This window comes from Hyperolius riggenbachi, chromosome 3 (genome assembly GCF_040937935.1).
Source record: "Hyperolius riggenbachi isolate aHypRig1 chromosome 3, aHypRig1.pri, whole genome shotgun sequence".
NCBI lineage: Eukaryota > Metazoa > Chordata > Amphibia > Anura > Hyperoliidae > Hyperolius > Hyperolius riggenbachi.
The window spans coordinates 337,841,164-337,856,437 of NC_090648.1; the positions used below are offsets into that span (position 1 = coordinate 337,841,164).

Genomic DNA, 15,274 nt, shown 5'->3' on the forward strand with positions numbered 1-15,274 from the left:
ATGGCTAAAACATTTTTCCTCCATGCGCAGATCATGTCCTCTAGTCCTTTGAGAAGGCCTAGGGACAAAAAGCTCATCCGCCAAGGTATTATATTGCCCTCTGATGTATTTATACATGTTAATTAGATCCCCTCTAAGGCGTATTTTCTCTAGACTAAATAAACCTCATTTTTTACCATAATTATGTATAAATGATTTAGTCAGTGTTTGCTCATTGTAAAATCTTTCCTCTCCCAGATTCACATTCTGACATGCATTACATGGTGACATTGTTACTGTGGGCATGTTATGTAGCTGTTTCTAGCTGTTCTGGCTGTTAGACAGCTCTAAACAGCCATTTCCTGTCTGTGAACATTGTTACATTGTGGCAGTTTGCCAGGAGTACTGCGGTATTCAGAGCCTCTAGTGGGAGTGGTTTCAGCACAAAATCAGTCACACAGCGCCCCCTGATGGTCTGTTTGTGAAAATCATTCTATTTATCATGTAAAAGGGGGTATCAGCTACTGATTGGGATAAAGTTCAATTCTTGGTTGGAGTTTCTCTTTAAGATTACCTCTATCTTTATAAGATCAACAGCTTATTAGCCTATCTTATATGCATTGGGTGCCTCCACCCTAGTTTTTAGTGTCTTGTTAAATATCTTAAGAAGTGATAGGGTTTTTTAGTTTGTCCTAAAGAAAATGAGGAGTTTGACCGACCAGTTCCATTTACAGACCTGGAAAACTGAGTGGGGACGGTTAATTTCCTACCTGCTATGATGGTGGTTGCAAGGTTTTGCAACCCACCTTTATGAGTATATACATCCTAAGCATTTTGCTTTTCCGAATCTAACATGATTCTGCATAATTGGGCTCCTGGGCTCCTTTTTGTCTTTTAGATGAGCCTGGGGTTGTTGCACTCACAGGAACCATCGACATAAGCCATCTTAAAGTCAGTGGCAAATAGTTCCTTTTTCTACAGTGACATGTTTGTATTAGATGGTAACCTGGTTTTAGTGTATGATTCTGCTGTGGAATCCTACAGAGGAAGCTCACATCTTAGAACATTCCCTGTATTGAGTCTTTCCATAACACTGCCAGGAAGAGATGATCTTTCTACTCTGAAATGTTTCCATGCTGTCCACCATAAAAGAGAAATTACAGCTCAAGCTCCAGGGCATTGTTTGCCTCACTTAGGCATGGCTTTCTGTCATGCCAGGCCTGGATGATTTATTGTCCACATGACTAACAAGCATTCCCCTTACCTCTCTTTGTCACTAATGGCAATAGTAAAGCATTTGGGTGCAGCAAGGATCAACAGAGCAATTTGGTTGAGTTCAGATGGCTGTGATTGTTGGTTCATTAATAGTATTGTTTTGATAGTGCTGCTCTGTATAAAATTGTATTGCTGTCAGTAAATATATGCTTTAGATAGATTTCTTTGTTGTTTTGAAACTGTAGTTATTGATTGGCTAACTCCAGATGCAGTTGGGTGTTTACTGATCTAAAGTCTCTACCTTGTGTGTCTATTGACTAAATTCTAAAGTACAAATTGTCATCTGGGCTGTTAGGCTGCAGCCAAAGGAAAAATTCTTTAGACGCCGCAGTGAAAATGCAGATGTGTAATGCAGCTTGTTTAGATAAAACTTCTAAATTGCGTACATAAGAGTCACTGAGATGTCTATTGGAAGGTTCAAGTGCAATGTATCTTCAGTCATAGAAAAGGGTCCATACAGCTTTCAGTGTGACCTGGCTGAAATCCTAAAAGCTTTTTTGGAATGTAATGTTTTTTGTTAGATCCTCCAATTAAAGGTGCCAATTAACAATTCAGTTTTAGTAAACAGTCTTCCTTCCGATTGATCACATTGGTTACTGTTGATTGTGCTAATCAACATTTATTGATGTATCGATTGTTTAACCACTTCAGCCTACAGAGTTGAAAATCGTATGCATCCGAGCAATGTTCACCTCCCATTCATTCGACAATAACTTTATTGCTACTTATCACAATGAATTGATCTATATCTTGTTTTTTCCGCCACTATTTAGGCTTTCTTTGGGTAGTACATTTTGCTAAGAATTTTTTTCTAAATCCATTATAACAGGAAGATTAAGAAATGAGAAAAATTCATAATTTCTCAGTTTTTGGCAATTATAGTTTGAAATTAATATACGCTACCGTAGTTAAAACTCATGTATTTTATTTGCCCATCTGTCCTGGTTATTACACCGTTTAAATGATGTCCCTATCACAATTTATGGCGCCGATATTTATTTAGAAATCGAGGTGCATTTTTTCAATTTGCGTCCATCACTACTTATAAGCTTCTAATTTAAAATAATATAATAACATACTCTCTTGACATGCATATTTAAAAAGTTCAGACCCTTGGGTAACTATTTATGTTGTTTTTGTTTGTTTTTTATTGTATATATTTTTTTTTTTTTTCTTAATAAAAAATGTATGTGGGTAATTTTTTGGTGTGGGAGGGAAACAGCTAATTTTAAATGTAAAATAAAATAATTGTTTATTGAAAAATGTATGTTGGTGCAGTGTACTATTTGGCCACAGTCAAAGTCCTGGATGCGAACGATCTCGCATTCAGGAAGTAAAAGAAGACGGAGAAGTTTCCTGGGGGCAGAAATACCGCGCTCTCAATAGAAAGCGTCGGTTTTTCTGCGGGGAAGTTAGATCGGTGAATGGGAATTATATTCCCATTCACTGATCGGGGGGCTAGCGACGGGAGCGTGCCCCATCGCGCGCACCATGCGGAGGCAGCAGCAGAGCCTATTTGGACGAGTAAGTTCGTCCAGATAGGCCGAAGTGGTTAATCAATCAGTTTTGCAGAATGATTCCATTTGAAGTGATTGGTTTCGGTATATATACTGTATATACTCGCGTATAAGCCTAATTTTTCTGCATAAAAAATGTGCTGAAAAGTTACCCCCTCAGCTTATTTGTGAGTCAGTGGAGCAGGTTTTGTTAATGGCAGAGGAGCGTATGGATTTGTGCACTAGTGATCCTGCTCTTGCCAGCTGCCTCCCTGCTGTGTCCGGGGCTTCCATCCCCTGCAACATGATGTGCAGAGTGTGGGGCTCAAGACTTCCTGTGTCCCTTGGCTTATGGAGCTGAGCATGAAAGCAAGGTGTTAGTGGTGCAATGATCTGGGATTCTTCCTGTGTGGCAATTGCTGTGCCTCATATCTTCCCTCTGGGGAGGGGGCTGACTTGTACTGGCTACTGTGGAGGGGACTTATACACGAGTCAATGTATTTATTCATGAACACTCTGGGGAAATCGCTAGCGCTTTGCGATTGCCCTACACCTTCCATTGAGGCAAGCGCTTTGGTGAGCTAATCATAATCGAACCGCTCATGTGAACACTCTCATAGGGAATCCTTGCACAAGCGCTTTTAGGGCAATTTTTGAAAATCGCTGGCGCTTAAAAACAAAAAAACCCAAAAGCGCCCTTAGTGTGAACAAGCCCTTAATGTTCTATAAAGCAAGTTGGCCCCAGTGTGACAGGAATATTTTGAAAGACGGTTTTCCACAGTCATGGTCACACATAAATTTGGAGAAGTTTAGAAAGCTTTCTGTAACCTCTTCATTACACTTACAGATTTTTGGCTGTCTATTACCAGTTTTTGTTTTCCACAATAAGGGTTCTTTTGGATGCAAGTCTTATATTTTCTCCCCAATTCCTTCATATTTGTGAGGTCGTGACACACGTCTTGGTTGCTATGGTATCTCTACTCCGTATTAAAATGAGAAGCTTAACTGCAGTATGATTGTGTGTAGGTGGCAATGCAGAGAATTCCCTATTTTTTTTCTTTATCTTGAAATAAGTTATACTAAGCTCTTATATTCAGGACTCATGGTTGATGTAGAACCGTATGATTGATTTCTGCATTCAGCTATGATTAAGGAGCGAGTGTGAGGCTCCGATACGCATGAGCTAACTTTTTTGCTATGTCCAGTGTGTACATTTTTTTTTTTTAAATAAAGGTTGGACTTTTTACATACCAGTTGAGCGGATCTTTTCTTTTCTCTTTTGATATCTGCATTGCTTATTGGCCGTAATACTATTTGTAACTGGCTTTTTATATATGGTTTGTTAAATTGGGACTTTGTAAATATTGTTGAACAGTTTAATTGCACGGCAAATACTTTTTCCTGGTAGCATCTGATCTACAGTGTAGCATATGTTCCCATTGGGCAATTTCTGTGTTTCTTGTATGTGGTTGTGTTTGTTGGAGGGCCTTGTATAATAATAGTGAAAAGGACCCCAAGGTGAGAGATGTTTGGAGGCTGCGTATTTATCCCTACACCTGAAACAAGCATGCCGCTAATCTTGTCAGACTTTTTTTGTCAGAAACCTCTAGTCTGCATGCATGTTCAGGGTCTGTGGTTAAAGTATTACAGGCAGAGAATCTGCAGTATTGCCAGGCAATGTGCATTGTTTAAATGGAAATAAAGGTTTCATCCACCATATGTCAATTACCTTGGTTTCCCTTTAACATCAGTTGTTTTGATTATGGAGCTTGCAGTGTGGATGATGCTTTACAATCTTCTCAAAGGATTTGCAAGTCAGAATTCCCCTCATCTTAAAGTAATTGCAAGTGTAATTTGATCTCTCGGCACAGATATTTGGTAGACACAGCTAATCTGTAAACACAGGATGTTAAGCCTTTGTCTGCTTCAATGAAAGCAGTAAGTAGACCCTGCAGATTTGTTACAGGAGTTCTGTAACAAGAAATGTTTTTCTTTAAAAGTGGTTATGCTGTTTATATTTTAGAGCACAGAGGCAGTTCTAAGTTCAAGTCCACTTCAATTTTGCAAGTTTTGTTTATGCTTTTAGAAAATATATCAATGACCATTCCAAGACCCCTAACCCCTATTCAACTAACTTTTTTTCCTGGGACTTCTAACATGGGATGTTATCAGATCTCATCAATTTTTTTTTTTTCTCTTCCCGTTTTTAAAAGCTAATTTACACTTTTATAACATTACATTTACAAACAAGTGATCAATGCTCAATATTGTAATTCACATACATTGTTAGTCTGCAGTGCTATCCACTTAAATAGTCAAATTGTTTGCAATTTTTTCTTTCCTTAGCAATGAAAATGGCTAACATGTTTGGAAAACTGCATAGCACTCTTTCCAGTGCTTCCTTTGCTGTTTGGTGATCTGTGCAATGGCAAGCCTATTTAAAAGTGCATATCAATGAGGCTGATTACGGCTTTTAATAAATATTGTAATTTTAAAAGCTACTTATATTTTGTTTGCAGAAATAACAGCACTTTTCTTGCTATCAGGCCAACATCACCTTTACAAATAGGTCCCACTGTAACCAATTACATTTCACTTTACAGCAGAGCAGGAAAAAATGTTGCCTATTATGTTGGTTGCTGTAGTTAGCATATTACAGTTTTCTTTATTATGCCAAGAACAGTCTACACAACAGCTCAGAAAATGACCTGCCTAGAGAAGCGTGCTATATTTAATCAATAGTAAGCTCGGGCTTGCTCTCAAACTTATAAAACATCAAAGGAAATAAAAATGGCTTGGGAGGTTTAAGAGCTCTTAATATTTTAGATAGTCATTCATGTAATAATTACACTTCCATCGTGTGTTATGTAACATGAGCCTCTGCCATAACAGGAAGCCTTTCAAAAACGGCAAATTGAAAAGGGTTGCATAGCAACAGTTTACTGATCCCCAGGTTTACTTGCATCTTGACATTCCTGTGAAATATTAATACAGCCACACTGCTCAGTAACTCTCTGCTAGGGAGGTACATGTCACATATACAGCTATTCGGACTCACTGATTGCTAGTTGTGCGCACTGTCAAGAAGTGTGGTCAGTTATATACTTAGCAGTTTATGTATCTGCGTCATACTGGAAGCAGAGCAATGTTGTGAGGGATTTAAATCAACTACAGAATGTGGTTTCCATAGCACAGTTAAAGAAATTGGAGCATCGGTCTGTTCAGTAAGTTTACGTTTCCCTGGGTTAGTCAATAGTTGTTCACGACATTTTCTGGCATGTTTGTATTAGACTGAGCTTGTATGGCAGTGTGTCATAGAATCACACAATAAGTATAAGGAATTTAAATTCCCACTATAAAGGCTCGTTTCCACTAGTGCGGTGCGTTTCCGTTGTGGAAAACACAAACGAATTCGACTGCGGATGCAAATTTTAACGCGGAAACTCGTTAAAATATGCATCTTTAGGTATGCGAATTTAACCATGTCAGTGCCTGTATTCGCATGGAATATTCGCATAGCAAAAACCCAATTAAATACATTACAGGCGAATCGCACACTAGCCTTGCATTGTGCGAATTCTGATGGCTCTGCTGTGCAGATTTTTTTTTTCTGCACAGTCAACCGCACAGAATTTCTGACAAGTTGAAACAGGCCCATTGATTTACATTGGTTATGTGAATCTGCATGCAGATTCGCTCTAGTGGAAATGGGCCCTTAAAGGGACACTTAAAGAGACACTGAAGCGAAAAAAATATATATGATATAATGAATTGGTTGTGTACTATGAATAATTACTAGAAGATTAGCAGCAAAGAAAATATTCTCATATTTTTATTTTCAGGTATATAGTGTTTTTTCTAACACTGCATCACTCTATAATATGTGCAGATTACACAACACTCAGCATTCAAAATGAGTCTTTCAGAGCAGTCTGTGAAGTAATGACATCTCCTCTAGCAGAGGAAAAGTAAACAGTTCAATTACAGTTGAGATAATAAAAGTTAGATAACAGCCCTCTCCACGACTAAGTTAGTTGGAGAGCTTATTAACTTTTTTGCATAGAGATAACAACTGGAGTTTCTCAACTCTTCCTGTACTGGAAACAATTAGACTGATGTATCTGATCTTAATGTTTTTTTTCTTAGCTGTACTACACATACAAATCATAATATCATCATTTTTTTTTCGCTTCAGTGTCTCTTTAAGTCAAACAAAAAAAAATGAATTTAAAGGCCCATACACACGTCGGATTTTAGCGAACGACCCGTCGTTTGAACGTTCCGTCGTTCGGACGTTTTCGCGTCAAATCCGACGTGTGTACAGACTATCGTTCGGGTGATAAGACTGGTTACCAGCGATCCGCCCGGCGGATCGTTGGTAACCAGTCTTATCACCCGAACGATAGTCTGTACACACGTCGGATTTGACGCGAAAACGTCCGAACGACGGAACGTTCAAACGACGGGTCGTTCGCTAAAATCCGACGTGTGTATGGGCCTTTACTCACCTAGGGCTTCCAATAGCCCCCTGCAGCTGTCCGGTGCCCTCGCCGTCTCCCTCCGATCCTCCTGGCCCCGCCGGCAGCCACTCCCTGTTTCAGTGACAGGAGCTGACAGGCTGGGGACGCGAGTGATTCTTCGCATTCCCAGACACATTAGCACACTCTATGCTGCTATATGGTATATGATATATGCTATAGCAGCATAGATGGCGCTATTGTGGCGAGGAACGCAAAGAATCACTCGCGCCCCCAGCCTGTCGGCTCCTGTCACCGAAACAGGAAGTGGCTGCCGGTGGGGCCAGGAGGATCGGAGGGAGATGGCGAGGCCACCGGACAGCTGAAGGGGGCTATTGGAAGCCCCAGGTGAGTAAAACATATATTTTTTTTTTTTTTTTGACTTAAGTGTCCCTTTAATGAAAGATAAAATCTGACCAGCTCTGACTTTGTTTTATATTGTTACATGGTACAAAGCACAATACATTGGGTACTTATAATGCCTGGGCTGGTACACACCATGCAATTTCCTGTCAGATTGACTGCTCGAATTGTTTATTTCGGACCTGGTTTCTGATAGTTTTCTAATCGATTTTGTATAGAAGTGACCGGAAAATCGATCAGAAATCAGATTGGACTTGTTGGAAATGATTGATTTTTGACCCGCCAATCTGAAAGAAATTGTGTGGTGTGTACCAGGCTTAACAGATCTTTTAGCAGTTCACTATAGTCACACTTATATACTGAAAGTTGATTTCTGTTGCTATTAGTTAAAGTATATTGCAGTTGTTTGTAAATGCTGCTTTTCTCAGTGGCTTTTATAGATCTAATAGAGCATGTTTTAACAACTTAAAGCAAGTACCTTTTCTTACAAGTTTGGAATACCAAATTGTCTGTATAGGCATCGTTGCCCAAACAGACACTTCATTACAGCTACCCAGAATAATCGTTGGTGATTATTTTAAGTGACTGTTTAAAGTGACTCTGTAACAAAAATTACAATGTTTTTTTCTACCATTCTACAAGTTCCTAAACCTATTCTAATCTGTTCTGGCTCACTGCAGCACTTTGTACTATTACGGTCTCTGTAATAAATCAATGTATCTTTCCCCTGTCAGACTTGTCGGCCTGTGTCTGGAAGGCTGCCAACTCTTACGTGCTGGTCTGTTCCTCTATGCACACTCCAGTGTGTGTTTTATTTACATAAGCCAGCAGCTTCTCTGCTATCTTATCAGTGATAGAAGAGAGCTGGATAAAAATCCTCCTCTGTTAGGCTGTGAAAGTAGCTGGCTGACACATACTGAGGAATTACAAACACAGGCACAAGCAGAGCTGTCTGCAGGAAGCCTGTTATGTTCAGTGCATGAGAGAAGAAGGGGACAGAAGGTAAACACACAAATGATCTTTTGAGATTCAAAAGGAAAGCTGTATACAGCCTGCTTGTGTATGGATGTATTTTCTATGTGTGGACATATTGTACATTAATCTACTTCCTGTTTTGGTGGCCATTTTGTTTGTTTATAAACAAACTATTTAAAACTGTTTTTGACTACTTTTAATGCGGCGGGGAGCGGCGAAATTGTGACAGAGGGTAATAGGAGATTTCCCCTAACACACTGGTATGTTTACTTTTGTGCGATTTTAACAATACAGATTCTCTTTAAGGAACAATATGTGTACATACACGCTGATTTGCTAGAACCAAGCAACCTTTTTCTGTTGTATGGAGAGGTGGGGGGCAACACACAAGGGAAGAACAAGACACCCAAACATTAGTAATTCTTGGTGTTGGTCATTTAATGATCTAGACCTACAAACCTGTGAATTAATGTTGTTGGATGTTTGTGGTAATGCTTGAACTTCACGCAGGATGATCATGATCGATTCGCTGCTGAACGAAGTCTGGCTTCCTTTCTTGAGCTTTGTACACTGTGCATGTTCACCTCATGTTGACTTCAGGCCTGCTTTGAGTCTGGTTTAGACAGCAAGAAGGTTTGCTAGTCACGCATTGAGCACTACATAGTGACAGTTACATATTAGTTAAGTTGTATCCTCGTGGTGCAGACACGTATAAAAGCTGTTTAAAGGTTTTATGGGACATAATCATAGCTGCACACTTCTCCATCAGATCCAAGTGTTTTCCATGGATGGAGCTTTTCCACATCACGAGGCACTTGGCACATCTTACCAGCAGAGAGATACACCATGTAGTGAATTTTCTAAAAAGTTAGAACCCAATCTTTGTTGGTGGCCAAAGATTGGACCAGTCATCCTTTTTGTCAGATTCTATCACTTTGTTCGGACTCGCCAGTATGTAATGACCTAATTTACCATAATAAACTTACGACCAGCATCTGAGTTTATCATCCGCGTTATCTGGCACTGCTGTAAGGTGTTTTTTTTTGGGGGGGGGGGGAAAGGGGTTGGTTCTTAAGTGGGTGCCAGAGGCAATGTTGGTGTTTCATTGGCTGCATTGATTTATAATATATTGCAAATAGTTACATTGGTTGCTACTCCGCAGCCAGTTTATGACTAGGACTAGGAATTAACTGATAACTTGCTTAACCAGGCTGCCATTGACCTGTGTACACTTAGATTTAGGGTGCTATGGAAAATGGGCTATTATAGGGTCATGTTTTTGTCCTTCAAAAGTTATCACCTGCAAAAGATTAATACCTGGTACATGCAATGCAATTTCCCATCAGATAAGATGTGTTTAATCGATCATTTCTGACTGGTCCGACCTGATTTCTGTTGGTTTTTCTTATCGATTTTCCAATCATTTCTATACAAAATCAACCAGAAACACTGACTGGAATAATTGATTTGACTCGTCTGATGAGAAATTGCATGGTGTGTTTTTTAAAACACTCAATCTTGCTAATTGTCTACCTACACAATCATCATTCAAGAAGATTCTCTTGGGTTAAAGGACAATTGAAGTGACAAAAATATTGAGGCTGCCATATTTCCAGCCTTTAAAACAGTTCCAGTTGCCTGATGTCAGATTTGACAATGTCAGAAAACTTTCATCTGCTATTTACTTTTTCAGGGTCTGTGGCTTAAAGTATTGGAGGCAGAGGATCAACAGGACAGCCAGGCGACTGGTATTGCTTAAAAAGAAATAAATATGGTAGTCTTTATATCTCTCTCGCTTCAGTTGTCCTTTAAAATCGTGTCAGAGCAGCGCTACAAGTGCTACTAATCTATCTGTTGATTTGCAATACAATGAACAGAGTGCTATTGTCTTTAATTGTTCTTTACTCCAAGTAGTGCCTTGTTTCTTGCCACTTGTTTCACCTCTCTGTAGACAAGAGCAAGCTGCTAATCTATAGCTGTGCAGTGTTCATGCATAGCATGCTTTAGCCTACAGGCCGATACACACGTTGGATTTTTTTAAACGACTGGTTGTTTGGACGTCCCGCCGTTCAGTCGTCCGGGCGTCAAATCGGGCGTGTGTACAGTCCGTCGTTCAGCGGATATGACTAGTCTTGAGCGATCCGCCTTATCAGCTGAACGACGGACTGTGCACACGCCTGATTTGACGTTCGGACGACTGATCGACGGGACGTCCAAACGACCCGTTGTTTAAAAAAATCGTGTGTATGGGCCTATATTCACTGCAATGACCTAGGATTATGGATCTAGTGACTGCTCCTCACAATGAAAGTCTAGCGATTCATCTTCCTGCCGGCAGGTCACGTGACCTCGCACGGTCCCCTATCCCAGCTCCTCCCTCCAGCTACATGCTGCACAAAATGTAATGTATATCAGCGGGGAGCTTACCTCCTACTCCTACTACTTTCTCAGTTCGCCGCATCACTGCCTGCAATGCCGCCCTCCGAAGTATAGAGCGCAGCATTGCAGGCAATGACACGACGAGCAGAGGAAGTAGTAGTAGTAGTAGGAGAAGGAGGGTGAGCTCCTAGTGTGGACCTAGCCTAAGAGAAACCTTACAATCGGACCTATATAATTTTATTTAGTGGATACTTCTATGTAGTGCATTCTTCAGTGCTCCGTTAAAGGGATTTCATATGCTCTATTCCCCCCCCCCCCCCAGTGTAAATTTGCCTGTTTTTTGAATTGGAAAGCAGATTTCACTTTCTGAATGCCAATGAAGCAGAATAATAATGAATGTGTAGTGTAGCGTTTTCATCATATGCTCTTGCAAAGGAATTACCGTATAAGCATTGCTGCTAGTGCCCATCCGTCAATATGATGAAATGTTAAAGCATGCTTATAGAAGCCAGTCGCTCTAGCTGACCATTTCTGTTCTTCTTTGCTAGATACATTGTAGTCTGGTTTTCTTTATTTTTTTTTTCTGTAATAGACCGCATGCTTTGTTTTCTGATTGCATATGTAACTCATGCTGTGACTAGTAGTAACATGTTTAAATGTATTAGTGATTACTCGGTTTTCAAACGCAGATACTTTTTATCCTTTGCATAAGTTGGACTGTATGCCACATCTGTCCCAGGGCTGTGGAGTCGGGCAATTTTGGGTGCCTGGAGTCGGAGTCGGGAAAAAATGCTCCGACTCCTAATGAATTTGTAACTGTAATTAAAATAGAAAATATGATAAAATGTTCTATTTCTCAGATAATAGTCATTAAAAATAATGTGTATATATACAGTATTTATACAGTAATAGCTGTGCTTGGTCCACAAAAATGAAATAAACCAATCAAAATTAGTTACTTGTGCTGCTTCAATAAAGCAGTCCCCGTATTTTTAAGATCAGATATACATATCTGATTGTGACTGTATATATGATGTGTACACAGGAATCTCTTATATATACTAAATAACATCTATGCTGTAAGAATAAAGCCTGATGTGTAGCCGTGTCACTAATAGAGGTGGTCAACGAGATGGAAATAATTCTGCACTGATGCTGATTTATGCAAATGTATGCACTCCCTTTGCTGATGAAATCAAATAATTTGATATGTTGTTAAAATTTGGTTTGGTGACTACAAATTAAAGGGTAACTGAGACGGATGAAAAGTAAAGTTTTATACATACCTGGGGCTTCCTCCAGCCCCCTTCAGGCTAATCAGTCCCTCTCTGTCCTCCACCACCTGGATCTTCTGCTATGAGTCCTGGTAATTCAGCCAGTCAGCGCTGTCCGGCCGCATGCCGCTCCCACAGCCAGGAACATTCTGCACCTGTGCAATAGTGCTGCACAGGTGTAGTATGCTCCCGGCGGCGGAGTGTGTGCATGCGCACTACGCCCGACTGGCTCAAGTACCTGGACTCATAGCAGAAGATCCAGGTGGTGGAGGAGAACAACGAGGGACTGATTATCCTGAAGGCGGCTGGAGGAAGCTCCAGGTATGTATAAAACTTTAATTTCATCTGTCTCAGGTTTACTTTGTTACACAGTAGTACTATACTCTACATATGCACTCTCCACAGAGCTGCAGGGAATCTACTGAGAATGCTGTGCACATTGAACACATAGGTGTTGTCTGTTTACAATCTCCTCATTCTCCTGCAGAGTACCTGCACATCATTCTTACATGCACCCACACTTACATTGCCTAGGGCCTGATAGATGTTCTTTGTTCCGGTTTGTACCTTTTACAAGTACTCTTACCAAGGACTAGTTTTAGTCTAAAGGGAATAAATCTAGTAGTCTACATATCCTTCTCACTTCAGTTGTCTTGTAAAATTCCTAAGCGTTGGCAGTTAAGAGACGAATTTCATGTTACATACTTTTAATCAACAAAATTGTAATATGCAAATTAGAGGAGTCGGAGTCGGTGGAATCCTAAACTGAGGAGTCGGAGTCGGTGGATTTTTGGACCGACTCCACAGCCCTGATCTGTCCTCCGGCACAGGGCTGGCCTATCTGCATGAGTAGAAGGGATGTCACATCGTGTGCTGGCCTTAAAAATATCCTCCTTGCAGAATTCTGTGTTGTAGCCATCTGTCTAAAGGCATATACTAAAACGTGTCTTCCAATCCAATGTAATCCAATGAAAATCTATTAAGTAAAACATTTGATATATCCAATGCTTAACAAACCAAAGCGTCAAAAAGTTTACCTGAAGTGATATGTGACATGATGCAATAAACTTATGTATGTACAGTACAAAACATATCAATAACCAGGATGTTTTTGTTTAATTTTGATGCCTGAAACAGTTAATTTCTAGGCATGGAACTGACAACCTCTGTCTTGTAGGTACCTTGTCGGGAATATAGTAAACCTCATTGATAAGGAGATTTCAGCCACAAAAGTGTTCCTGGCAGAATACAACTTCTGAGGGCAGGGAGAAATAAACCACAAGAACTGTTGACCTTTTTCTACCTCTGGGACACTTAATAGGCTGGCACTGATTAGTGACATTCAACCTACTTTGTAAATGTTTAAATCTAAAAAGAAAACACTGGGATACTTAGTCATTTTTAGGAGGATAAGTATAATTATCTCATCAGTTTTTTTCACCTCGGGTTCACTTTAAAAATTATAACCGGTTCCTAACTTTTTTGATAATTTTTGTTTCTCTAATTTTTGTCAATGGACCTAACTAGTAAAAAAATTGATTTTGCTGGTTCCTGAATTCCATATTAAAGTACAACTGAACTGAGAGGGACATGGAAGCTGACCTATTTATTTACTTTTAAACCATTCCGACTGCCTGGCTGTCCTGCTGAGCCTCTGTCATTAATATCCTTATCCTATGTACACACAATTAAATTTCCTGCATCGTGTGTACCTAGCATTAACCATTCACTGGATTAGCCACATGCTTGTTTCGGGTGTGTGATTCAGACACTACTGCAGCCAAAAAGATCAACACTACTGCCATGCAACTGGTATTGTTTAAAAGGTAATACATATTGCAGCCTCCATATCTCTTTCATTTCAGATGTACTTTAATTTGCGCAACCCTCAATATCTTGATCATGCAGTATAAAAACCTGATGACTTCAGGGCTGGAACCCACACACGAGAACGGTTTTGTGAGCATTTCTGGAGCGATTCAAAACTCTAGTTTTTTGCCAAAACGCTCAGCTAATGTTAATGGATGGGGCAACTTCCACTGGAGCGTTTGCGATTCCTCAAATCGCAAACGCAGGACATGCAGCATTTTGGGAGCGTTAGCGCTTCAATGTAAATTATATAAACGCTGGCTTAATTGCTCATTAAAACCTGCATGGAGCAATTTTGCTAGCGTTTTAACCTTACCACACACTGTAACAAAATTAAAATTAATTGAAAGGACCAATCAGACTTTAAAATGCTAATCGCTACACAATCGCTGGCAAATTGATACACTTTGTAAAATCACTTCCTAAAACGCTCATAAAACAAAAGTTTGCTTTCCTGAAACAGAAAGAATTTGCGATAATTCAGGTTAGAGTGAGCTTGAGATGTTTACCAGAGCAACACTGCTGAATATATGCAAATTAACCATTGTTACCCTTAGAAGCTAAACACACCTCCAGAACCGCTGGAATGCAATGATGTGTCATCTTGTTAATTTGTACAGAGCCATAATAATCCAACATGCATACAGACTGTTTCGGATTGTTTGATCCTCATCAGTGCATGGCATGGATTAATTTGGCTCTATAGACGCTCATGAAACCGCTGACAAACTGCTCATACAAAATGCTAGCGCTTGCGATTAGCGATAGCGTTTTGCAGTGGGTTCCAGGCCTTATAGTGCATCAGGCAGTAAAAGCAAGTAGTGGTGGCATTTGATTTTTTTTTTTTTTTTGATTTTTATTTTTTGGTAGAATTTGTGCTAAAATCTGATAAAATGTAAGTGATGGAATGAGGTAAAACAATTCAGTGTTTGTTTACATTGCTTACTGTATAGCTAGCTTTACATGTTGATCTTAAAGGACCACTACTGGAAAATTATATCACTTTAAATACTTGTACATGCATCTGTACTGTTATAAAATGCACATTTGTTCCTGGGTAGAATATACTGTATTTTGGCTATGTAGCTGCTTCTTATAGTACCTAGTGTTCATCTGGCAAATCTGACAGGTTTTGGACTAGGGGATT

At 39.7% G+C, this 15,274-nt stretch overlaps 1 protein-coding gene across 4 annotated transcripts in view; it reads left to right on the forward strand.

Moving 5' to 3' along the window:
- Positions 1-15,274, forward strand: part of CDK17 (cyclin dependent kinase 17) — a 223,351-nt gene that overhangs the window by 16,334 nt on the left and 191,743 nt on the right. Inside the window, exon 1 of one of the 4 annotated variants that reach the window (XM_068276902.1) lies at positions 5,734-5,974. The exons of the other annotated variants lie outside the window; for them this stretch is intronic. The gene's annotated coding sequence lies outside the window, so the exon portion shown is untranslated. Of the gene's footprint in view, positions 1-5,733; positions 5,975-15,274 lie in introns of those variants that run through there. 4 annotated transcript variants of the gene reach the window in all.